The following is a 26,876-nucleotide window of genomic DNA, read 5'->3' as shown; positions in this document are numbered from 1 at the left end:
TTCATTATTAAGTAGTGTATTGTTTAGCCTACATGTGTTTGTATATTTTACAGATCTTTTCCTGTAATTGATATCTAGTCTCATGGCGTTGTGGTCAGAAAAGATACTTGATACAATTTCAATTTTCTTAAATTTACCAAGGCTTGATTTGTGACCCAAGATATGATCTATCCTGGAGAATGTTCCATGAGCACTTGAGAAAAATGTGTATTCTGTTGTTTTTGGATGGAGTGTCCTATAAATATCAATTAAGTCCATCTTGTTTAATGTATCATTTAAAGCTTGTGTTTCCTTATTTATTTTCATTTTGGATGATCTGTCCATGGGTGAAAGTGGGGTGTTAAAGTCCCCTACTATGAATGTGTTACTGTCAATTTCCCCTTTTATGGCTGTTAGTATTTGCCTTACGTATTGAGGTGCTCCTATGTTGGGTGCATAAATATTTACAATTGTTATATCTTCTTCTTGGATCGATCCCTTGATCATTATGTAGTGTCCTTCTTTATCCCTTTTAATAGTCCTTATTTTAAAGTCTATTTTGTCTGATATGAGAATTGCTACTCCAGCTTTCTTTTGGTTTCCATTTGCATGGAATATCTTTTTCCATCCCCTTACTTTCAGTCTGTATGTGTCTCTAGGTCTGAGGTGGGTCTCTTGTAGACAGCATATATAAGGGTCTTGTTTTTGTATCCATTCAGCCAATCTGTGTCTTTTGGTGGGAGCATTTAGTCCATTTACATTTAAGGTAATTATCGATATGTATGTTCCTATTCCCATTTTCTATATTGTTTTGGGTTCGTTATTATAGGTCGTTTCCTTCTTTTGCATTTCTTATCTAGAGAAGTTCCTTTAGCATTTGTTGTAAAGCTGGTTTGGTGGTGCTGAACTCTCTCAGCTTTTGCTTGTCTGTAAAGGTTTTAATTTCTCCATCAAATCTGAATGAGATCCTTGCTGGGTAGAGTAGTCTTGGTTGCAGGTTTTTCTCCTTCATCACTTTCAGTATGTCCTGCCACTCCCTTCTGGCTTGTAGGGTTTCTGCTGAGAGATCAGCTGTTAACTTTATGGGGATTCCCTTGTGTGTTATTAGTTGTTTTTCCCTTGCTGCTTTTAATATGCTTTCTTTGTATTTAATTTTTGATAGTTTGATTAATATGTGTCTTGGCGTATTTCTCCTTGTATTTATCCTGTATGGGACTCTCTGTGCTTCCTGGACTTGATTAACTATTTCCTTTCCCATATTAGGGAAGTTTTCAACTATAATCTCTTCAAATATTTTCTCAGTCCCTTTCTTTTTTTCTTCTTCTTCTGGAACCCCTATAATTCGAATGTTGGTGCGTTTAATGTTGTCCCAGAGCTCTCTGAGACTGTCCTCAGTTCTTTTCATTCTTTTTTCTTTATTCTGCTCTGCAGTAGTTATTTCCACTACTTTATCTTCCAGGTCACTTATCCGTTCTTCTGCCTCAGTTATTCTGCTATTGATCCTATCTAGAGTACTTTTAATTTCATTTATTGCATTGTTCATCGTTGCTTGTTTCATCTTTAGTTCTTGTAGGTCCTTGTTAACTGTTTCTTGCATTTTGTCCATTCTACTTCCAAGATTTCGGATCATCCTTACTATCATTATTCTGAATTCTTTTTCAGGTAGATTGCCTATTTCCTCTTCATTTGTTAGGTCCGGTGGGTTTTTATCTTGCTCCTTCATCTGCTGTGTGTTTTTCTGTCTTCTCATTTTGCTTATCTTACTGTGATTGGGGTCTCCTTTTTGCAGGCTGCACGTTCATAGTTCCCGTTGTTTTTGATGTCTGTCTCCAGTGGCTAAGGTTGTTTCAGCGGGTTGTGTAGGCTTCCTGGTGGAGGGGACTAGTGCCTGTGTTGTGCTGGATGAGGCTGGATCTTGTCTCTCTAGTGGGCAGGTTCACGTCTGGTGGTGTGTTTTGGGGTGTCTGTGGCCTTGTTATGATTTTCGGCAGCCTCTCTGCTAATGGGTGGGGTTGTGTTCCTGTTTTGCTAGTTGTTTGGCATAGGTTGTCCAGCACTGTGGCTTGCTGGTCGTTGAGTGAAGCTGGGTGCTGGTGTTAAGATGGAGGTCTCTGGGAGATTTCCACCGTTTAATATTATGTGGAGCTGGGAGGTCTCCTGTTGATCAGTGTCCTGAAGTTGGCTCTCCTACTCAGAGGCAGAGCCTTGCCTCCTGGGCTGGAGCACCAAGAGCCTTTCATCCACACGGCTCAGAATAAAAGGGAGGAAAAGTAGAGAGAATTATTAGAAGTATGAGGAAAGAAAGAAGGAAAGGAGGAAAGGAAGGAAGGAAGAAAGAAGCAAATAAGGAAAGAAAGGAGGGAGGGAGGGAGGAAGGAAGGAAGGTAGGAGGGAAAGAAGGAGAAAATGTAGAGAGAATTAGTAGAAGTATGAGGAAAGAAAGAAGGAAAGGAGGAAAGGAAGGAAGGAAGAAAGAAGCAAAGAAGGAAAGAAAGGGAGGGAGGGGGGAAGGAAGGAAGGAAGGAGGGAAAGAAGGAGAAAATGTAGAGAGAATTAGTAGAAGTTTGAGGAAAGAAAGAAGGAAAGGAGGAAAGGAGGAAAGGAAGGAAGGAAGAAAGAAGCAAAGAAGGAAAGAAAGGAGGGAGGGAGGGAGGGAGGAAGGGAGGAAGGAAGGAGGGAAAGAAGGAAAAAAGACAGAAAGAAAGAAGATACAGTAAAAATAAAATAAAGTATAATATAGTTATTGTACTAAAAAATATTTAGAAAGAGAAAAAAAAAAAAAAAGAACAGATAGAACCCTAGGACAAGTGTTGGAAACAAAGCTATACAGAGAAAATCTTACACAGAAGCATACACATACGTGTTCACAAAGAGAGGCAAAGGGGGAAAAATCATAAATCCTGCTCCCAGAGACCACCTCCTCAACCTGGGGTGATTCGCTGTCTAAAGGAGGGAAGGAAGGAAGGAAAGAAAGAAAGAACGAAGGTAAAGTACAATAAAGTTATTACAATTAAAATTAATTATTAAGAAAAAAAATTTTTTTTTTTTTTAAAAAAAAACCATGGACGGATAGAGCCCTAGGACAAATGTTGGAAGCAAAGCTATACAGAGAAAATCTTACACAGAAGCATACACATACACGTTCACAAAGAGAGGCAAAGGGGGAAAAATCATAAATCCTGCTCCCAGAGACCACCTCCTCAACCTGGGGTGATTCGCTGTCTAAAGGAGGGAAGGAAGGAAGGAAAGAAAGAAAGAAAGAACGAAGGTAAAGTACAATAAAGTTATTACAATTAAAATTAATTATTATGAAAAAAAAATTTTTTTTTTTAAAAAAAAACCATGGACGGATAGAGCCCTAGGACAAATGTTGGAAGCAAAGCTATACAGAGAAAATCTTACACAGAAGCATACACATACACGTTCACAAAGAGAGGCAAAGGGGGAAAAATCATAAATCCTGCTCCCAGAGACCACCTCCTCAATTTGGGGTGATTTGTTGTCTAAAGGAGGGAAGGAAGGAAGGAAAGAAAGAAAGAAAGAACGAAGGTAAAGTACAATAAAGTTATTACAATTAAAATTAATTATTAAGAAAAAAAATTTTTTTTAAAAAAAACCATGGACGGATAGAGCCCTAGGACAACTGTTGGAAGCAAAGCTATACAGAGAAAATCTTACACAGAAGCATACACATACACGTTCACAAAGAGAGGCAAAGGGGGAAAAATCATAAATCCTGCTCCCAGAGACCACCCCCTCAACCTGGGGTGATTCGCTGTCTAAAGGAGGGAAGGAGGGAAGGAAAGAAAGAAAGAAAGAACGAAGGTAAAGTTCAATAAAGTTATTACTATTAAAATTAATTATTAAAAAAAAATTTTTTTTTTTTTTAAAAAAAAAAAACCATGGACGGATAGAGCCCTAGGACAAATGGTGGAAGCAAGAGTATACAGACAAGATCTCACACAGAAGCATACACGCACACATTCACAAAAAGAGGAAAAGGGAAAAAAATCACAGATCTCGCTCCTAAATTCCCCCTCTTCAATTTGGGATCACTCCCTGTCTATTCAGGTATTCCACAATGCAGGGCACTTCAAGTTGATTGTGGAGCTTCAATCCGCCGCCTCCGCGGCTGCCGGGAGAGACCTCCCCCTCTCCTCCCTGCTCTCACAGCTCACAGGAGCTCAGCTTCGTACCCGGCCCTGCCCCTGCGCGCAGATCGCTGGAGGGCGTCTGTTTTTTTGCTCAGACAGGACGGGGTTAAAGGCGCCGCTGATTCGGGGCCTCCGGCTCTCTCAGGCCGGGGGTTGGGGGATGGGGGAAGGAGGGGCACTGCGTGCGGGGCGGGCCTGCGGCGGCAGAGGCGGCGTGACGCTGCGGCAGAGGCGGCGTGACGCTGCAGCAGCCTGAGACCCGCTGTGCGTACTCCCGGGGAAGTTGTCCCCAGATCCCGGGAACCTGGCAGTGGCGGCCTGCACAGCCTCCGCGGAAGAGGGGCGCGGAGAGTGACCTGCGCTCGCACACAGGCCCCCTGGTGGCGGCAGCAGCAGCCCCAGCGTCTCCCGCCCGTCTCTGGGGTCCGCGGTTCTAGCCGCGGCTCGCGCCCGTCTCAGGGGCTCGCGCCCTCAGCCGCGGCTCGCGCCCGTCTCTGGGGTTCGCGCTTTTAGCCGCGGCTCGCGCCCGTCTCTGGAGTTCCTTTAAGCAGCGCTCTTAAACCCCTCTCCTCGCGCACCAGGAAACAAAGAGGGAAGAAAAAGTCTCTTGCCTCTTCGGCCGGTGCAGGCTTTTCCCCGAACTCCCTCCCGGCTAGTCGTGGTGCACTAACCCCTTCAGGCTATGTTCAAGCCGCCAACCCCAGTCCTCTCCCTGAGCTCCGTCCAAAACCAAAACCCGAGCCTCAGCTCGCAGCCCCGCCCGCCCCGGTGGGTGAGCAGCAAGCCTCTCGGGTTGGTGAATGCCGGTCGGCACCGATCGTCTGTGCAGGAATCTCCCCGCTTTGCCCTCCACACCCGTCGCTGTGCACCACTCCGCGGTCCCGAAGCTCCCCCCTGACATTGTGTTTTTTAAGTGAATTCAGATGGCACAGTGGAGTCTCAGCTCACTTGTGGTCCCACCATTCCACCTGGCCGAGATGGGTTCTCGGCCATGGGGTCTGGGTCCAGAGTAATGATGTAGCCAGCTCTACATAAATTGTATTAGGAAATTGCAGAGGAAAGGAAATATATATTGTTCCAATACAAACAGAAAAGCCTGGCACTGTGTGAAATAACAGTGCAGCTACCTTCTGCTTGTGGTGAGAGAAATGAGATTAGTCTAAGATGGCACATTTGACAATGAAGAACATAGAAGAATGTTTCCTGGACCTGACACTGGCTCTTGCTACCTGCTTGTCTATCTTTTTTCCCCTCCAAAGAATCAGCTTTTGCTTTTGTTAATATTCTCTATGATTTTGGTGTCAGTTTATTCATTTTTGCTCTTGTCCTTCTGTTAATTTTTTCTCTGTTATTTGATTTTCCTCAGTTGTTCTCCTGACTATTTGGATCAAATACTTGATCTATACATAGCTAGATGCTTTATTAACAAGAACAGTTCTATAAGGTGCCTAGCCTGACACTATCTTTAACCAATTTTCTGGAAAAGGTGGAGAGAGTTCCACAACTCTACAATGATAACTGAACTTCAATTTGGGAACAGATTTATGTAGAAAGAAACCAGTTTAACCCAAAATATGGAGTGACTACTTCACAGCAATCAAATGCTGTTACAATGCATCCTACTCCGAATCCATGAGCACTGCTCCGTGGTTAGGTCTGTTGTCTCTTTGTTACCTGGGACCACGCCATGTGCCCTGCTCACTGCCAGAAGGGAGAGTGGTGCTGGTGTTTAAGTAAGTGGTAAGGACAGGATTGTTGCTGATAACACGCATGAACCTGAACAAGCAGCTGAGAGCAACTCACAGACACCTGCTCCTCAACCTGGTGCTCAGTGTAGGCTAGGAGCGCAGAGTATGAACTGCAGTATCAGGTAGGCCGGGTTTCATTCCATTTCTTTCAATTACTAGCTGAGTTACCTGCTGGCGCTTTCCTTACTCACTACAAATCTCCCCTTTCTTGTTGTAAAATACAGGTAATAACACTTTTCACTTACAGTTATTTGAGTTTTAAATGAAATGCGTCACTTTCTCCGAGAAGCCTTCCCTAACACAATCAACTGTAATGTTTCCTTGTTGCACACAATTATTTTCCTTTAGAGCACTTATCTCAATTTGTATGTATACATTCATTCATATATTTATAGATTAATTTGCTGAATATTTGCCTATCTTGCTAGACTGTTAAATTGGTGAGTACAGAGACAATATCTATTTTGTCCCTCACTTTATACCTGCACTGAGCAAAGTATCTGCCACCTAATAGTTGCTCAATAAATATTTGTAGAATGGACAAACAAAATGCTCAGCACAGTGCTATGTGTTTAATAGAATAAAGTAGCCAACTCAAGAACCAAAATAAATACAAGAAAGGAATGGTAATTTCTTTCTTTTAACTTATTTGACATAGGTGGCCTTGACCTACTCCCTCAGCCAATTCTTTGTCAATTTGGCCCTTGCATAGACCCAATATTCGTCCATTTTTCCTGGCTCTTTTGCTACTTCTATATACTGAAGGGCTATCTGTCATAAAGTGCTTCTGACTGACTCACTTCCGAGTGAATTATTCTGTTTTGAAAAGAAAGTCTATATTGAAACATGTTCAACCTAATTAATCCATACCACAAGTAAAAAATAGAAGGCTCAGTTTTTATTTTTTTCACCCCTCCCCCGCCGATGCCACACACACTCACACGCACACACAGAGACACACAGGCACACAATATAAACCTCTGTAACAAGACGACAAAGCCCAGATTCTGGCTCTCACATATTCTAAGTAATATTAAGTGCATTCAAATGCTTGTGCAAGAAAGGAGTGTGGCCAGTGCCCTAGTAGCAGTATTGACTAGTACCAGCTTGATTTTAACTGATGGCCCAGAGACAAAATCTCCTTTATGCAGGTAGCAATTTCCTGGGGCACGAATAGATATCTCATTTATATTTACTTTGCCCTAACATCTCAGTGTCAATTCCCCTGCTTTCTGAACCCAGTACCTGAGTTTAGATACGCAGAAAACAAAGCAATGAAAATGACTCTTTAAATTTCCCTCCACATACTTGATATTTCCCATGTGTCATTTCATTGCATCTTATCATTTATCAGAATCAGATTTGACTTTGAAAATGCTAAATCCCTGTGCTGTCTATGTCTAATGATATAGTTTACAAAACTTTCTAAAGGAAAATAAACAGGGTCGATTGGTATAGCAATTATGCATAGCAAAGTATATGCTCGTTAATATGAATTACTATATTTTGTGAACTCACTTTGTGACCTGCTACAAGAGAAACCTATGACTTTCCAGTGGTGCCTGGGGTTGGGGGAATAGATTCAAATTAAGGATGCAATATTAACAAGTCTACTTGACTGACAGATGTAAAGTCATGCTCTCCAACATAAAGTTGATATTTTTACCTCTGTTTGCCTGACTTGTGTTTCTCCCTTAGCACGTTCTGACCTTAGATGTGGTAGAGGGGTATTTTTTAAAATTTATTTTTTATTGAAGTATAGTTGAATTACAATGTTGTGTTAATTACTGGTGTACAGCAAAGTGACTAAGTTATACATATATGTACATTCTTTTTCATATTCTTTTCCATTATGGTTTATCACAGGATATTGAATGTAGTTCCCTGGGCTATACAGTAGGACTTTGTTATTTATCTATTCTATATATACCAGTTTGCATCTGCTAATCCCAGACTCCCAATCCAACCCTCTCCCATCACCCTCCCCCTTGGCAACCACCTATTTTTTATTGACCTCATTCAACTCCAAGATTTCTCAGACTTCCTATTACACATAATTGGGAAACCACAGTAATATGTTACTAAAACCTATAAAGCTCTCTGTCACAGCCTGGTCTCTTGCTAATCTTCCCACCTTCTCAGCTAACTCTATCGTATAGCTACACTGAACTATTTGCACTTCTTCAAATATGTCATGCCTTATCTCAATGTTGAACTTTGCATACTCTATTCCTTCTGTTTGGAGCACTCTTCCAACTTCCTCCTCACCTCTCTAAAAACTTGTCCTCCAGAAAGTCTTTCCTAATATCTCATAGAACCCTGTATATTCCTCAGCACAGTATTTATCATATTGCATTGTAATTTGATACCCCTTTTCCCATTAGACAGTAAGCTCCCTGAAGATGTTGATAGTGGCTTACTCTTCTCTACATATACCACATTATCTAACACAGTGCTTGGCACACAGCAGGTGCTCAATAAATGTTTATTGGAGGGATTAACCTTTTGCATGTAGTTCAAGATAAAGAGTCTAATTTGCCCTCAATAAAAATAGAATCTTAAATGGAAAAGCAGGGTCATTTCCTTCAGTAGCCTAATATAAATGTAACCATTGGCATAACCCACTTGCGTCCTTCCCATATACACAGTCAGAGAGTGATAAGACAGGCAGATGGATCTAAGAGGCAGCAGACTGACCAGTCTAAGGGGATTGATCTGAAAGGTGGCAGAGATCAAACTATAGTTGGAAATGGAACTTTAGATAATGTCACTGGTCTGATATCTGGATCCTGAGAGTTGTGTTCCTGAAATGTAGGGGTGAGGAAGCTCCTTAGGTATTAAGAACCATGTACTTTCTATAGCCCTACAGGGCTCATTGTTAGAAGACGGAGAAGGAGAAGGAGGAGAGGAAGGAGAGGAAGAAGAAGAAGAGGAAGGAGAGGAAGAAGAGGAAGAGGAGGAAGAGGCAGGAGAGGAAGAAGAAGAGGAAGGAGAGGAAGAAGAGGAAGAGGAAGGAGAGGAAGAGGCAGGAGAGGAAGAAGAGGAAGAGGAAGGAGAAGAAGAAGAAGAGGAGGAAGGAGAGAAGAGGAAGAGGAAGGAGAAGAAGAAGAAGAGGAAGGAGAGGAAGAGGCAGGAGAGGAAGAAGAAGAAGAGGAAGGAGAGGAAGAAGAGGAAGAGGAAGGAGAGGAAGAAGAAGAAGAGGGAGAAGAGGAAGAGGAAGGAGAGGAAGAGGAAGGAGAGGGAGAAGAAGAAGAGGAAGGAGAGGAAGAAGAGGAAGGAGAAGAAGAGGAAGGAGAGGAAGAAGAGGAAGATGAAGGAGAGGAAGAAGAGGAAGAGGAAGGAGAGGAAGAAGAGGAAGATGAAGGAGAGGAAGAAGAGAAAGAGGAAGGAGAGGAAGAGGAAAGAGAGGAAGAAGAAGGGGCAGGAGAGGAAGAAGAAGAGGAAGGAGAGGAAGAAGAGGAAGAGGAAGGAGAGGAAGAGGCAGGAGAGGAAGAAGGAAGGAGAGGAAGAGGATGGAGAGGAAGAGGAAGGAGAGGAAGAGGCAGGAGAGGAAGAAGGAAGGAGAGGAAGAGGAAGAAGAGGTAGAGGCAGGAGAGGAAGAAGAAGAAAAGGAAGGAGATGAAGAAGAGGAAGAGGAAGGAGAGGAAGAAGAAGAGGAAGGAGAGGAAGAGGCAGGAGAGGAAGAAGAAGAACAGGCAGGAGAGGAAGAAGAGGAAGAGGAAGGAGAGGAAGGAAGAAGATACATATTAACGCAATGGAGTCTATAACTGGTAGGATTTCTTGCAGTGAAAAATTTGAGGGTGTGTGTGAAATTTTGGATTTAGGCATCAGCTACACGGTGTGACTATGAATCTGTCATTGGGTCTCTTCTTAAAGTGATTTATTTATTAAACACTGTCTTCCCTCCTTCCATTTGTGAACCTACAGCTTGTCTAAAAGTTTCCAGTGTTTTTACATTGACAGCAACCGTTGGGATAACTGTGGCAAACTGCATATATGAATCATTTATGACTCAGATGCTGCTAAGTCAGGGATTGCTTATCTTTCTATTTAAGATTGTTCTTAAGTTTTCTCTTTGAATGTTGATCTTGAAGGGTTTGTTAAGAGGTAGACTCCTACGGAAAATAATACTAATGGCAAACCACATTTATATATTGGGTCTCAGTTTCTAAAACAATTCCCACATGCATCGACTTTGAGCCTTCAGTGAGCCTGAGAAATGGGTTGAACAGTATTATAACAAATCCTTTCCAATTGAGGAAATAGAAGTTCAGAGTTTGGATGGCTTGTAGAAGGTTCTCTGCTGTTAATAAAGGAACAAAGCTAGTAGGATAGAATCCATGTTTCTCAATCCTGGATTGAGCTCTTCCTACCACATCATTCTGCCTCAAAAACAAAGTTAGGGTTAAGCAGATATCTGGATAACTTTAAACTCTGGATTTAAGAAACATAGCCCAATTATTGGTTGTTAAAGAGAACATATGATAAAAATATTTTACACTGGGCTTCTCTGGTGGCGCAGTGGTTGAGAGTCCGCCTGCCAATGCAGGGGACACGGGTTCGTGCCCTGGTCTGGGAAGATCCCACATGCCGCTCCTGGCCACTGAGCCTGCGCGTCCGGAGCCTGTGCTCCGCAACGGGAGGGGCCACAATGGTGAGAGGCCCGCGTACCGCAAAAAAAAAAAAAATTTTTTTTTACACTATAGTCAGGTATAGATATATGATACATCAGGTGAGGACAAGTGAATGAAGAAGATATATCTTATTTCTTTAGTGAGGATAGAAGAATTATCATCTTTCCCCTGGATGAACTAACCCTGTGAGGAGAAGTTCTATTCATAGAACCATGACTAAGTTGCCACCGCTCATTTGTTGTAATGGGAGCTTACCCAAATTACACAAAAATCCTTCAGAGGAAATTGAGTTTTGCATGTTGAACTTGTAAAGACTACGCATATGGTGACAGTAACATCACAGGAGTCATAAAAATAATATATTTATTAAGCTGAGGGAAGCACAAGTTACTAAGTTCATCTTCATGCTGTTACAAATTCCTAGGGAACACTAACAGTTAAAGAGTTAATGTTAACTTAGGAAAATATAAATTAAGCCAAAACTATCTGATATAAAATACATATAACTATGAAAGTTGGAGAAGAGAATCAAAGACAAGTTCTTTTAGATGGATTTAGGACAAAAACAGATCATTCAATACAGAAACATTGGGAAAAGACAAGGGAAAAGAGTCTTTAAAATATTCTACAGCTATAAATCCAAGGAAGTTATGCTTTTTTGTTCAATGAAAAATGCATGTCTTCTGTCAGATAGCAGTTTATTTTTGTGTTGCTGTATATGCCTATTTTAAAAAAGTATAGTAGTGCCCTGTTATAAACAGTATTATTGCATGGGTTTAGATAGGGTTTAGGCCCAATCATTTCTTCCAAATACGAGTTTGAAGCTGCAGCAGGGAGTGTGGTAGAAAATAATCCTGAACTATAAGTCAGAACACCTGAGTTCTCTTTCTTGTTCTGAAGCCTACTAGCTTTGACTGGTGTTCTTTAAAAGCCCATCATTTCACTGTGCCTATTCCCTTTTCTTAGAGAATGTGCCTTGCCTTTAGCATAAAGTGAGCAGCTACTTTCCGTATGACCCTGTACCCCCTAGCTGCAGCTGAGTGATCCAGGGATGAAAACCTGTCTCAAGCTTGGGCAATCAGCTTTTCTTTTCCGGAAAGCTGATCATGTAGACCTGGGGCCCAGGGCTGCCATTTGCTGGAGGCAGGCATGCTGGCCATATGCAAAAGGACAAGTGAGAAGTAAAGAATGAAGCAGAGATGTAAAGAGAAACACACGCGGCGTGTGTGTGTGTGTGTGTGTGTGTGTGACTAAGAGAGAGACAGTAAAAGCAAGAGAATGAGTGAGATAGAGATGGAGATGGAGACAGAGACAGAAACAGAGATAAAAATCCAGATAGAGATTAGTTGCTCTGATGGAGGGAAAAGAGGGCGTGTCAAAGCATAGACAGGCTGTAAAAAATTCCACCTGGAAATGACGCATCTGCTCATATTTCATTGGCCAAAACAAGTTATGTGACTATACATAAATTCAAGAGGTCAGGGAAGTACAATCTTTCCATGTGCCAAGAAGGAGAAAGAGCCTAAACATCTGTGATCAGTGCTAATGACTACCATATTCAGGTACCATCATAGGAGTCCAAGGAAAAATCAAATGAGGTAATGTATAAAAGCAGGTCTTCTGTAACTTTAAAGTGGCATTAGATGTAAGAGATGATTGTAACTACATGGTGCAGGTCTATAATTTAACTGGCACACACCTGGAGTTCATTAGACCCATCAAATTTCAAAAATCAATTCGAGGCAGAGAGTAATACAGGTGCGATGGGATGCGTATTGTTTTTAATCTTTGTTCCTGCTTTCCTTATCGATGCACAAAGCATACCTAGGCCAGAATAACTAAAACTGTTCTCTGGTTATGCAACTCCATGCTGAGAAAGAACTAGAATTCTTTTAGCTGAATAATGCAGAGTGAAAGTGCTAAGAGTAGTTTGATGTTGGGCATGTTAAATATCTGATTGTTTTGTAAATACTCCACTCTGAAGGCAGATGAAAGTAACAGCTTCTTTCACACTTTCTCTTTTTATTCCTCAGAATAGAAAATTCCCCTTTTTCTAATACACTAAGCAATCCTTCAAGTGTCCAAGGAGCAGAATGCTTGATTACCCTTTTCACAGGCAAGAGGAAAAATCAGTGGGTCTAAGTGGCTGCAGAAGAGCGAAATGAGTTGGAGTAATTTCAGAAGGAAGAGGTTTCTCTCCGACGGAGAAGGGTTAGTCAAATGGGGTAAGCGGAGAGAAGAGAAAAAAGACCTCATGTCCATTAGGAAACTTGGAATGAGTTGAATGATACACAGGAGACAGTCTTTATTCTATGGATGTCAAATGATTTGAAATATACAGTTAAACCAAAAGTAGAGGACACTTTTATGTTCTGTGGACTCAGGCATTTGTGTATTATCTGACAGACAATTTGGTTAAGGTCTGCTTTACTCTCTATTTTTACTCTTATTTTTCCTTTACTCTTAGGGGTTAAATTCTGATCCTACATACGTTTGACAAATTAATTTTTCTAAATAAGGATTTTAGGTAAATTAATTACTATCTAATTACCAGCTTTTATCATCTTCATAACAGAGGTAATTTTATCATCAAAAAAGCAGGAAAGACTAATGAACAACTAGCCCTCTCTATCTCCCTTACAGACAGCAGAAAACAGAAAATGTTTTTAATAATTCATATTAATTTGGGGAAAATGTGATTCTGGAAGGTTGGAAAGCTGGAGACAGAGATATTGTTCAGAGTCATGTGGGCACTTACTCTGAGGACATGGCCTCACTGATGCCAGGAGACCCCAGTATTTTGTAAACATTACCTTAAATGGAGTAATACTGAACATTGTTGTAATTCTTCTAGAATGGTTATGTAAACATCAAGAGTAAAAGGGATATGGCATATCAAAAAAAGTAAACCTCTTGGATCCAACAGGTATTGCTGTTGCAGACACAGCTAGTTAGTTACCTACTCAACATCCATTTTCCACTTCTTCCTTACCTACAGAACTCACATTTTGTTTGCATTGACAATTTCCCCAGCCATTCACCATACTAAAAATGCTCATCTTCCTAGCCTCTCTTACAGCTAAGAGTGGCTATGTGACCCAGTTCTGGAAAATGAGATATAATCAAAAGTCATGACTCCTCTGTTAGAGTGGAGAAATATTAGAGGCCAGAAAATAAGCAATGTCCTGGCCAAGATTTGCTTACTGTGGGTCTAGTGGGTCCATGAACCCATCTACTGGTCATTTCCCTGGTCCCATATGTATAATTGGATTGGCATACTTGGAAGTTTGAATAACACACACACTGGAACCTTGGCCTGCAGGGTTAGAGCTGCCCCGACCCCGACCCAGATGAAGGTGGTAAATTTAAACCAATATCACATTCTGGGAGTGGGAGAAATTGGTATCACAGTAAGGATGGAGCTGAAGGATGCAGAGGTTGTAATTTCCATCGTATCTCCATTTAATTCAGCAGTCTGGTCCCCGGAGAAAAGGAATCGATCCTAGATGATGACCACAGAGTACCATAAACTCAAGTAAGTGGTAGCTCAAATCACAGCCACAGTGTCAGATATGCTCATTAGAGGAGATTAAGATGGTCTCAGGTACGTGACATGTGGCTGCAGATTTGGCAAATTCTTTCTTTTCTACCCAGTCAAAGAGGATCAAAACTAGTTCATATTCTCAAGGATGGAAATCAATATCCATTGATTAGTTTTGCCCTTGGGTTATGAAAAATGTCTGACCCTTGGATATAAAGTAATCTGAAGCAATCTGGACAATCTGCACATCCTGTAGAATATCACATTGATCTTTTAAATCAATGAGTTCATGCTAATTGGACTGTAGCAGGATGAAATGGTGAAGCTGCTGGAGACCTTGGTAAGACACATGCCTCCTACACAGGAAGTAGGAGATAAATGCTAAAAGATTCAGGAGTCTGCCAGATCACTATAGTTTTTAGGAGCCCAGCTATCAGTAGAGCGCTGGGACCTTCTCATCAAAGGAAAAGGCCAATTTTTGCACTTGCTCCACCACAGAGAAAGAAGCATTTGTGCCTGGTAGGCCTCTTTAGGTTATGTGAGCTGCATATTTCACACCTTGCAATACTGCTCCAGCCCATATACCAGGTAAAAAGTAAAGCTATCAGCTTTGAGTGGGGCATAGAGCAAGAAGGAGCTTTGCAGCAGGCCAGGGTACAAGCAGCCCTGCTGCTTGAGCCATATGACTTCTGCAGACTATGATTTTACAGATATTGGGGAGGGGGAAGAAGAAGTTACACTGAGTTTGTGGAAAGCTTGGAGGGAGAATCATAACATGAGCCCCTAGAGTTCTGGAGTAAGGCCATGCCATACGCATTAGAGAATTAAAACCTTTTGAAAAACAACTCTTGTTATGGTACTGGATACTGGTAGAGTGAGAGATTATCTAACTGTAGGACACCGAGTGACCATGCATCTGGAATTCCCCACTATGAGTCGGGTTCTGTCAGATCAATCAGTTGTAAGGTCTGGTGAGTCCAGAAATAACCCATCATAAGATGGAAGTGCTACATCTGAGACCGAGTGCAAGGAAAACCAGAGGGTACCAGCAAGCTGAATGAAATAGTAGCCCAGATCCCAGTGTCATCTACCACATTTGCACCATCTCCTCTCCCTATGGCCTATGGCCATATTGGGAGTCCCATGTGATCAACTGATTTTGAGAAATCCCAAGCTTGGTTTAAAGATGGGTCAGCTTGGTAGATGAGCATAAAACCAAAAATGGATAGCAATTGCATTATAATCTCATTCAAGGGAGGCCAGGAAAGACAACAATGAGGGAAAATTCTCCCAATGGGTGGAGTTTCAGGCGGTTCACCTTACCGTCCACCTTTTGTGGAAGGAGAAGTGTTTAGGGGTTGGAATATATGTACAGGCTCATGAGCAGTGGCAAACGGCTTGTCTGGCTGGTAGGGGCCTGAAAAGAAAAAGGATCGAAAGGTCTGGGAGAAGGAACTCTGGAGTAAAGCCACGTGGATAGACATCAGAGTGGGCACAACCTGCGAAGGTCTTTGTTTCATACTTTAACACTAACCAGAGAGCACCTACTATGGGAGAGGGACTGAACAATCACATTGTTAAGATGTCTTGATCAGTTGATGTTAGCTAACCTCTGACATCAGCTACCCCAAAACTGCATGCTAGACACACGGAGGCAGAAACTGAGGCTATACATGAGCCCAGCATCATGGACTTCCATTCAGCAAGGCTGATGTAGCTTCGGGTGTCAAATGCCCAACGGGCCAGCAATAGAGGCCAGCACTGCCCTTCCAATATGCTATCTTTCCTTGAGGATATCAGTTGGCCATGAGTGTGGCCAATCGGTCCCTTTGTATCCTAGAAGGGCAGTGGTTTGTTCTCAGAAACAGGTAGGTATCCCAGGTATGTGATTAGCTTTCTTGTCTGCAGGGCTTCAGCCAGCACCGCTATCTGAAGGCTTCTAAGAGGATTCACCGAAGTAGGATCCCACATAACATATCATCAGAAAAGAGAGCCCAATTTGCAGGAAAAGGAGTATGGGGGTAGGCTCCAAACCACGAGTTCCACTGGTTGTTTCACATATTGTACCACACAGAAATTGCCAGCCTGATAGCATGTCAGTAGGCCTGCTGCAGTCCCAGCTGTAGGGCTACCTTGAAGGCGATACCCTGAAAGCATGGGATTCCCTTTTTCAGGATGCAGTGTATGAATAAAATCAAAGACTTATATATGGTTCTGTGACATAATAGGATGAAGACATGGTCTGGGAAACAATGGATACAAGAGCAGGAGTGCCCCCACTTACTATTCCTCCCTGCCACCTAATGGGAGACCTTGTGTTTCTTGTCCCTGGAACTATAAGCTCAATAGAGTTAGAGTAGAAGTCCTTGTCACCAAAGAAAGCCTGCTTTTACCAGGGCACACAGTGGAGGTAACACTGAATTATAAGCTACAACTACCAGTAGAGCACCTGGGGCTCCTTGTGTTCTGGGACCACAAGCAAGAAAAGAAGTTACCATCGTGGCAGGTGATCAACTTGGGCATCTCTCGATTCCCCTGTCCGCCCACTGTAACTCTCAATGTGCAAGAGCAGCAACCCCAGCCTGAGAAAGACATGGTGATCAGGGGCTTAGGTTATACCATGAGGGTCCAGATGACGCCATCAGGAAAGCCACCAAGACCAGCACGTGTGATGGCTGGAGAAAAGAGGAATCTATTTAGATTAGACAGTGGAGAAATCGAACGTGAGGTGGCTCACGATGACTGAACAAGGTCAGAGTAGAAGAGCCTGGACGTTCCAGACCAACCAGAGATACCCCTGTCAGGGAATCGGCACTCCAGAGCTCCTCACTGGGTTGGCTGGGGCTTTGCGGGACCTGCTGTTCAACTTCTTCCTCTGCATAATCCCACTTTCTCCCCTTTCCTTCCCAAAGTGCTAAGCCTAGACATCACTCACAATAGATACTGTCTCATAGTATGCTTCTGGAGAGCTCTGTGTGTGTGTGTGTGTGTGTGTGTACTTATTTTACCTTTTCCCACTGCCCAAATGAATACCTTCTCACAGACCAGTGCCAAGTAGGGGAGTGGCAATTAGAGCCACTGTGATAAAGTGCTCGCTAGAACTAGGGTTTTAGTGCTACCTGCTTCCTACTTGACATGTTCCAGAATTGCTGTTGCTATTTACTGGTTAGGGACAATACTGAAAAACAGAATGTGGGCTGACCACATATTTGGCCTCCCTGTTCTCCTGACCCTCACCTCCATCTTTGACTTGGCTGCATAAGTTGGTTGGGGGGCAGTGGGAGGGTGGCAAGAGGCAAATTGCCATGACGCTCTTTTAGTCCTCATGGAATGGCTCATGATACAAAAAGAAGTGGTAGATTCCTCAAGGATGTGGTCTTAGGTTTGCATTGCCAATTCTTAACACTATTTATAAAATTTATTTTCTAAAATAGCTGTGTTTAAGCATTATAGAAAACGCCTACATATATCCAGGGGCTATAATATGCTACAGTTGAGATATTTTAATTGAATTAATGAGCCAGAGATCTGACTTATTTCCTGCCCAAAACTAACTGATTGATTGATTAAACTCACGCCCATCTTTACATATTTGGTGTTTACAGATATAAACAGCAATGTACCCACAAACTGGGTTTCTCTGAATGCAATAATCAGAGCTCTGGGAAAAAACTACCTACAATTCTCTACAAGCCTCCAATTCTGACCAACAGAAACTATGTGGAACATTTCCACTGTGTGTGTGTGTGTGTGTGTGTGTGTGTGTACATTAGATTTTGATGTCCTACAAGGGTAAGCTGAGTCTCTTCCCCTTGATTTGCTGTGGAGTCTCATGGATGGACACATATTCCTCAAACACTATATTAAAGGATGGTGGAAAGAAGCATCACTCAGACCTGATGCAAGGGCCTATTAGCAGTAACATGACTTCTCATATATGGTTTCCAGAATGGCACATTCTACTTCCTACATGTTTGCAAGTTAGATGCAGCTTACAGGATGTTTGATTTCTATATAGCCAGTCATTTGGATGGAATAGGAGAGTGGTTAAAAGAGCAAACTTTGGAGTCAGACATATGTGGGTTCCTATCATGATTCGTCACTCACTAGTTGGGTGACTGTGGGCAGACTACTTGACTTCTGAGACTCAGTTTCCTTATCTGTACAATGGCTGTTCTATTAGTACCTACCTCCGAGGTTGTTAAAGAGATAAATTGCAGCAGTGACTTACTTGTGGTCTTTACCGAAGCCAGAGCCCATGCACTCATTTATTTTCTTAATTATCCTGCACTAATTGAACTTACTGTATGTGGAGGCACTGTGCTAGGCACGTGGAAAACAGATAAATGAACGAAATACAAGATCCTGTCCTTCAACATGCTATGTTCTAAAGGAGAAAAACAAACACGCAAATAGATTCTTAAAATACCACGTGGTAAGTACAACAGTGGGTGTTGGTACAGGATGCTTTAGCAGCACAGATAAAGGGCATCTCCTTCAGATTAGTTGCTGAATGGAGGATTCCTGTAGGTTATAGGTATATTAAGTTTTTAAAGATAAATATGAAGTAGTTGGATGGAGGAAGGGTTCTATTGTGAGTTCCAGACAGATGGAGAAATACATGCTCAGTCATAGAAGATTAAACAGAAAGCAAGAATAGGGAGCATCACACAGTTCAACAAGGGAAGGGATGAGATATGAGGCAGAAGACAACAACGAAGGCCAGACAATCTAGAACTTTATTAGCCAGATTAAGGACTTTATCCTGAGGCACTAAGGAGATATTGAGGACTTCTAGCAAGAGACTGATCAGATTTGTCTATCGTTGGCCTTCCAAGTACGGTCCAAGATTTTGCACCTGGGAGCGTTCAGAAGTGCAAATTCTCGGGCCCTAACTTAGACCTGCTGATGCAGAGCCTCTGGGAGTGGGCCCGGCAATCTGTTTTAACAAGCCCTCCTGGCCATTCTGACGCACACTCAATTCTGAAAACCACTGATCTATGACTCTAGCTGCAATAGAAAAACTGGGTTGTCGGAGGTGGGAGGGGACAAGACTGGATGTGGGGAGAATGGTTAAGAAGTTATTATGATAATTCAGTTCAGAAATGATGTGGGTGCTGAAGATTCCACTCCTGAAAATCAGATCATCCTTTATCAATCTTGCTTTTTTTAAAAAAAATCAGTTCCCAGAACTTTCAGTGTTTCCAGCCCTATTTCCAGACTGGTTTCACTTTTCTTGTACATTTTTCCCAAAACACCATAACTACTGCTGAAGAGAACACACATTGGACTTCATCCTATAGCCTAGTGCTTCTGAAAACTCTTAGCACAATATAAAGGGCTTTCACGATCTGGCTTCATTCCCTACTACTCTATGCAAACTCTTTTCTTATGTCGCTATTCTCCCTGCTTGGATGCTGCCTTAGTCTGGTGGAGCTGCCACAGACTATATAATATCATAGACAGGGCAGCTTAAACAACAGAAATTTATTTCTCACAGTTCTGGAAGCTGGAAGTTTGAGATCAAAGTACTAGCATGGTTGGGTTCTGGTGAGGCATCTCTTCCTGTCTTGCAGACAGCCACCGTCTCTCTGCGGGAGAGAGTGCTGGTGACTCTTCCTCTTCTTATTAAGGTACCAGTTCTGTTGGGTTAGGGCTTCATACTTTTGACCTTATTTAACCTTAATCACCTCCTTAAAGACCCTCTCTTCAATATAGTCACATTGTGGGGGGGAGTTAGGGCTTCAACATATGAATTTGGGGAGGACACAATTCAGTCCATAGCAAATGCCAGTACTTCACTTCTCAACTGGCAAACTTCTATCCCCCCTTCAAAATTCAGCACACATCTCTTCTGTTTGAATACTGTTCTTGGTATCATACCCTTGATGATAGGAAAGGATTAGCCTTTTTTAATATTTATTTCCTTATTAGTCATCCATTTTATACACATCAGTGTATACATGTCAATCCCAATCTCCCAATTCATCCCCCCCCCCCCCCCCCGCCGCTTTGCCCCTTGGTGTCCATACGTTTTTTTTCTACTTCTGTGTCACAATTTCTGCTCTGCAAACCGGTTCATCTGTACCATTTTCTAAGTTCCACATATATGCGTTAATGTACGATATTTTTCTCTTTCTGACTTGCTTCACTCTGTATGACAGTCCCTAGATGCATCCACGTCTCAACAAAAGACCCAAGTTCGTTCCTTTTTATGGCTGAGTAATATTCCACTGTATATATATGCCACATCTTCTATAACCATTCGCCTGTCGATGAGCATTTAGGTTGCTTCCATGACCTGGCTATTGTAAATAGTGCTGCAACGAACATTGGGGTGCATGTGTCTTTTTGAATTATGGTTTTCTCTGGGTATATGCCCAGTAGTGGGATTTCTGGGTCATATATTAGTTCTATTTTTAGTTTTTTAAGGAACCTCCATACTGTTCTCCATAGTGGCTGTATCAATTTACATTCCCACCAACAGTGCAAGAGGGTTCCCTTTTCTCCACACCCTCTCCAGCATTTATTGTTTGTAGATTTTATGATGATGGCCAGCCAATTTTGCTGTGAATCTAAAACTTCTCTATAAAATAAAGTTTATGAATTAATAAAATATACAAGTCAGTGAGCTTTAAAAAAAAAGAACTCAAGGTTTTCTGGGTAACTTGTAACTAAAAGAGAACACATCTTATCAAACCATTTTTTGGAAAGTGGTACATTGCTTTGACGCTGTCTTCAATGTCAAATTGGTAAATCAGTGCTCTGGACACATTGATAAAGGTGGTACAAAAAAGGATTCTGTGGGCAAATCAGTATGGAAGCAGTGGGATTCAACAAATCAGTTTTCCTGTAATACTCTTCTCAGAGCTCTCAATACACCAGAATGCACAGTGAACGCCCAGAAGCAGGGATATTTTCAGAAACACTTCTCAAACTTATTTGACAATGGAACCCCAGAATACATTTTTGGAAACACAGCTGAGGTTACGGGAAACCACTGGAAAGGATTTTCATAGGATAGTAACACAATCATATATTTGAAATTTAGAGAGACCACTCCAGGAACAATGTAAAGGAAGAGTTGTAGGTGATCCAAAAATAGGGCAGGGGGACCATCTAAGGGGTAACTGCAAGAGCCCAGATGGGAAAAGTTAAGGGCCTGCTTGGGGCGGGAGGATGACACTGCAGCAGAAAGGATGACTATTGTAGCGTGGAACTGAATCAAAACACAGGGTTTTCTTGGAGTGCGTCTAGGTTTGGTTACTCAGGATATCTGCTGTAATACAATCCCAAAAGGGAAATTTAGGGAAGATTCCAGGGACTGTGCTCTACGTATTAAAATGGGTATTTGTGTGTGGCATGAGTTGGCATAATTATGGTCTGAACCGTCTTCACATAGAAGTGTGTGGGGTGCTTAGGTCCAGTTGTCCACTTCTATAAGCTATGCTCATTGTATTTCTATGGTAACAATGCCTCTGCAGCTGCTGCTATTTCAGTGTAACTGATTGAGACACCACATTGCAATTGCGGGGCTCCTGAAAGCTGTCCTACACTTTTTTCACAAAGGTGATTGCTACTCCTTTAGCATCCATTCTAGCTGGAAAAATCCTAGGGTAACAATTTCTTAATAAAGTAAAGGCGAGTTACTTGGTTTCCTGAGGAAAAAAAAAAGTGGTTTAAAGAGCTTTAGGAGAGCCTGGCTTCCTGTCAATTGTCTGATAATCTGCAAATAATCACTCCTGGGAATATTTTTAACTCCATTACTTCGGTACTAGTTTCTTACTGAGCTGGACTGCTCAAAAGTTGTGTATTTTTGCACTGACTTTACTGGCCTAAGAGATTACCTTACAACCAAACTGATAAAAAACAAAGCTACTGGAGCTTCCCTGGTGGCGCAGTGGTTGAGAGTCCACCTGCCGATGCAGGGGACATGGGTTCGTGCCCCGGTCCGGGAAGATCCCACATTCCGTGGAGCGGCTAAGCCCATGAGCCATGGCCGCTGAGGCTGTGCGTCCGGAGCCTGTGCTCCACAACGGGAGAGGCCACAACAGTGAGAGGCCCGCGTACCACAAAACAAACAAACAAACAACCAAAAAATCCCAAAGCCGCAGAATGGTATTTATATACAACCAACTACTTTTTACACCCTGTAATATCTTTGAAAGGTCCAAGCCAAACTAGGCACTACCACAACTTCATCCCACACAGCCCAAGGTAGAATACCTGAAAACTCCAACCAATAAGAATAACAGTACTGGGCTTCCCCGGTGGCGCAGTGGTTGAGAGTCCGCCTGCCCATGCAGGGGACGCGGGTTCATGCCCCGGTCCGGGAATATCCCACATGCCACGGAGTGGCTGGGCCCGTGAGCCATGGCTGCTGAGCCTGCGCATCCGGAGCCTGTGCTCCGCAAAGGGAGAGGCCACAACAGTGAGAGGCCTACGTACCGCAAAAAAAAAAAAAAAAAGAATAACAGTGCTCATAGCAAAATTAGAGACAGTGTACTATGGTGGGAAATGAGCTGGTTAAGGTGTCAAGAGACAGGGAGCTTTTCTTTTCCCCTTGACCAACTCATTGTATCACCTTGGACGGTGCACTTTATCCCTATGAGTATTCTCTATCTGTAAAATGGGTATGCAAATACTTGCCTCACTAGAACATTTTGAAATAATTTTGCACGTTTTCATATTTGCAGAGCACTTTCACAATCATGACCTTATTTATTCATGTGCTCATTCTTTCCACAAATATCATTGAGAACCTACTATGTGCCTGGCTTTCTGCCAAATTCTGGGGATACAGATGGTCCTGCTCTCAGGAAACTGTTACTCTGATGGAGGACATAAAAAAGTAAACAAACAGTTAAAGCACAATGTAATAGATGTTATGAGAAGCATAAGTGTGAAATCCTTACAATGGCTTGTAAAACAAGCACACCAAGCAGCGATCATCTCAGTTTTATCGATGAGGAAACTGAGGTTCAACAAATAAAGTGACTTGTCCAAGGTCACATAGCCAGTTAATGGTAGCCTGAGTACTTGAACCCAGTTTTCCTGATTCTTTGCTATAGTGTTCCTTCCACTGCAGAAGTCTATCTCCAATGCTTTCCTAAACAATCAAATGGTATTATGTGTATTGACAATGAATAGCCAATGTAGAACACAATGTTGACATGTCAACAGTAGAGCAGAAATTACAAAAAACTGGTGGAGATGGAGGCGTGGGTAGAAGATATGTATATAGTTGAAATCAACAGCAGAATGACATGATAAAATATCATATTGTATAGAGACTTGGTGATCTCTTGGGACTGTAGCACCACTAACCCCAAAATATCTTGGAACACTTGGGGAGTTCTGAGCTAGATTCCAAACAAAATAAATCAACCAATATGGTCCCTACCCCACTGGGGGATGAGCGGACTTTAGATCAAAGGCTAAGGTTATTGACCTAATCAAGGGCACATACTTTTGACTTAACTTATTATATATATATATATATATATATATATATTTGAGAGAGTAATAAGCAAAAGAAAAGTGGTAGGAAAAAGGAAAGAAGGAAAGGGGGATGCTCAGCAAAGTAAGGGCAGATACATGCCACCAGGTGGGAAGAATGACTCTGAGATGAGTGGGGGCTTTGGAGGACAAATCCTGGTAATTGTAGCGATTTGAGGGTTAAAGGAGATAGGCTGGGGACACTTCCATCCTAAGATATTACTAAAGCAGACAGAAAGTCCTGGTCATAATCACTTAAAAGAAATATACAAGGCAGTGGTCTTTTGTCTATATCCCACCCCCATTTGCATTTCTGTCACTTTCATCATCATCATCAAACTAATATTTTAGGGTTCATATCATTACAAAACACTTTCTAATGAATGTTTTCATATAATACAGCAATTCTACCAGGTAGGTATTAGCCTTTACCATGCAGCAGATGAAGAAACCGAGTCTCAGAGAGGTCAAAGAGCTCTCCCAAGGTTACTCAGCAAGTAAGTGTAAGATGCCAGCTGTTATTGACTCCCAATCTAATTAACAATTCTGAGATCACAGCAGATCCTAAATGCGTGACATTTTGATTGGCAGCTTCCTGAGGAAATTTTAGGGACTTGCCTTCATTTCATTAGCAACACATTTTCAAGTTATCTCTTAGGGTTGGTTGCTTCTGAAAAGATTTCCACAGATGGCTAACCCCATCTATTTCGTTTTCAATTCTTATTATCCCAATCAGAATGACACTGTCTGACCTTGTCCCCCAGTTCTGGAGGCTCATAAGGAGGCTCGTAGCCTTCTATCCCTGACTAACTTGCCTACAAATATAAGGCAGTAAAAGTATTTTAATGATGAGTCTCCAGAATGCCCTCTGTTTCACCTTTGGTTACATGCTGTTTTCATTAATGATGCAGCTAGGCTGATGCTTGGAAAAACACAATTTAAGCTTCGTAATCTCTTTCTTGCCCCACTGACCACAGTGAATAATTTTCAGCTCTTCCTTTTACGGTTTCTCCTCAGATATTTAGAGACAAATATCCTGCCCAGTTACCAACTTTCTCCTCAACTGCACAGATCAAATCACAGTCCTGGAGGCAGGAGATTGATGGCAGGGAACCAGTGTCCTAAAATTGGCCACTTAGCTCCTGATTACAGGAGTTATATCTTGCACTGCATGAGGTCAGGCCATATAGTTTTTATAGGTGCTTATGACGTGTTTCTACTATTTATTGTCGGCTTATAGAATGTTCAGTGCTGTGCTGGCCAGAGTCTGCCCTAAAGGCTTGTTCTCAAAGACTCATCTCCATCAGCCTGACGGGAAGCCTGGAAGCCTGGCTGCAGGTGAAGCTGAGATGCATGCTAGAGCTCTGTGTTTTTAGTGCGTGCTACTCAGAAGTCAGGCAACATTCCAAACTAATCACTGCATTCTAACCAGGGCTTCCAGGCAATGATCAGTTCTCACGCAGGAGGATTTTTCTGGGATTCTGGCTGACAAGGAGTGAATTTTTCCCCATCTCTAGTCTTACTGAAAAACAAAAAAAGCTTGTAACACTTGATCAGGAAGCAACATGGCTACCTAGGGACAAACACAAGAGACTTCATCTCCTTTTACTGGAACAAACCATGGCAACATGGTGTATTGTCAAGAGAGCCACAGGACAGTCTGAAGAGAGGGCAATAAATACAAGCAGGGGGTTGACTTTGGAGGCTTTGGAAGCTGGTAACCATTTAAAAGTTTTTTGGGAGCCATTTTGAGGAGAGCTAGAAACATGATCAAAGGCTTAGAAGGTAAGGTTACAGGCTGGGGGCCTGGGGGCTGCATGAGGAAGTCTTGCTAATTGTTTTCCCATTTGCAACAGCACAGAGCAGCATCCGGTATTTACTTACCGCAGACTAGGTAAGAACTCTGAAAGCGCAAGAGGAAGTGCTCGGGGAATGTTAGTGTTTGGAGCCTTGGGAATACATTCATGACAGGTGTCATTCTTGGGAACCTTCTATGAGTCAATCACTCCATTAGGGGCTTCACATCCACGATATCATTATACCCACCTATCCGGTTGGCACTATTATCATCACCGTTTTACAGATGAAGAAACTGAGGTTTGGAGAGCTAAGTAATTTGTTCAAGTTAATATAGCAAGAAAGAGGTTGAAAAGATTCCAACTCAAGTCTGATGGACGCCTTAGCCAACTCTGCTACTAGAAAGGTTTTCACCCTGCCCCAAAGATCATTGGTTATCTTCCTCTTCTGGACGTTGAAAGACCAGAGGTGCTATGGTTGCCTGAGGGCAGCCTTTTCTAGCTCTCTGATACCTGGGCCAACATCCAGGCACAGTTTCATACAGCTTTGCCTGCAGGAGCTTTGGGCTTTCTGTCAAGAATCTTGGATTGATGGTCCTCCCCAAAGACAAAAATGGGTGAAAGTCAGAGATTTTCTAAAATTCTGCCACTTGCTGGCTTTTTCTCCCAGAATAACATAAACCAAAAATTAAAATAAATGTCAAAAACGCTGAGCTATAGAAGATGTTATCTTAAAGCATTACATTGCTCGGCCAAACATTCTGATTGCCTGAATAGCCTTACTTTCAAACCTATGCTGCTCTCCGGCTCCTGCCTGGGGTGTCAGGGAACAGACCGCTTCCAAGTGCTTTTCCAAAGCACATTGCCAACCTGGGAGGCCAGGATTCTGGGAGCACTCTCACTATTTCAGACGCTTTCTCTCTGCTCACCCATTCAACAACACCCCTTCTTCTTTGGCTGCAGCAGTTCTGTCCACAAATTGGTCTACAACTGTGTTAGATGATATCCAAATAAGAATGATGAACTCTTCGCAAACAACTCGGATCCAAGTTTCCTTTGGCCTCATACGGGCTTGTGTGGGACTGAAGTGACAGATTCTTTTATAAAGCGAGAAAATTCTCCCACTCCCATTTCTTGACTGCTAATGCATTCAACAGGTTTTCATCAAGGACCTACTATGTGTGGGGCACTGTGTTCAACACTAGGAACACAAACATAAATAAGACGACATTTCTGTCTTCAAGGATTTACAGTCTAATTGGGTGAGATGGACACATACCCAGGCAAGTCGTAATACAATATTACAGGTGATGTTAAAATGACACAAGAACCCAACTAAAATTGCTCCTATATCTAACACTTGAAAATTTGAGCAACAAAATCAATTGTTATAGTATTGAATTATAACCCGAAGTGTAAAGCAACTCCCATAAGTCCACATGGATATAAATAAATGAATAAATTAGTGGGAAGAAGGGACGAATCTTCCTTATAAAAGAATTCCAATTAAAATGTGGAAGGAATGA

This window comes from Phocoena phocoena, chromosome X, assembly GCF_963924675.1.
Source record: "Phocoena phocoena chromosome X, mPhoPho1.1, whole genome shotgun sequence".
In the NCBI taxonomy this organism is placed as follows: domain Eukaryota; kingdom Metazoa; phylum Chordata; class Mammalia; order Artiodactyla; family Phocoenidae; genus Phocoena; species Phocoena phocoena.
The sequence above is the reverse complement of the archived record's forward strand: the minus strand, read 5'-3'. Positions refer to the sequence as shown.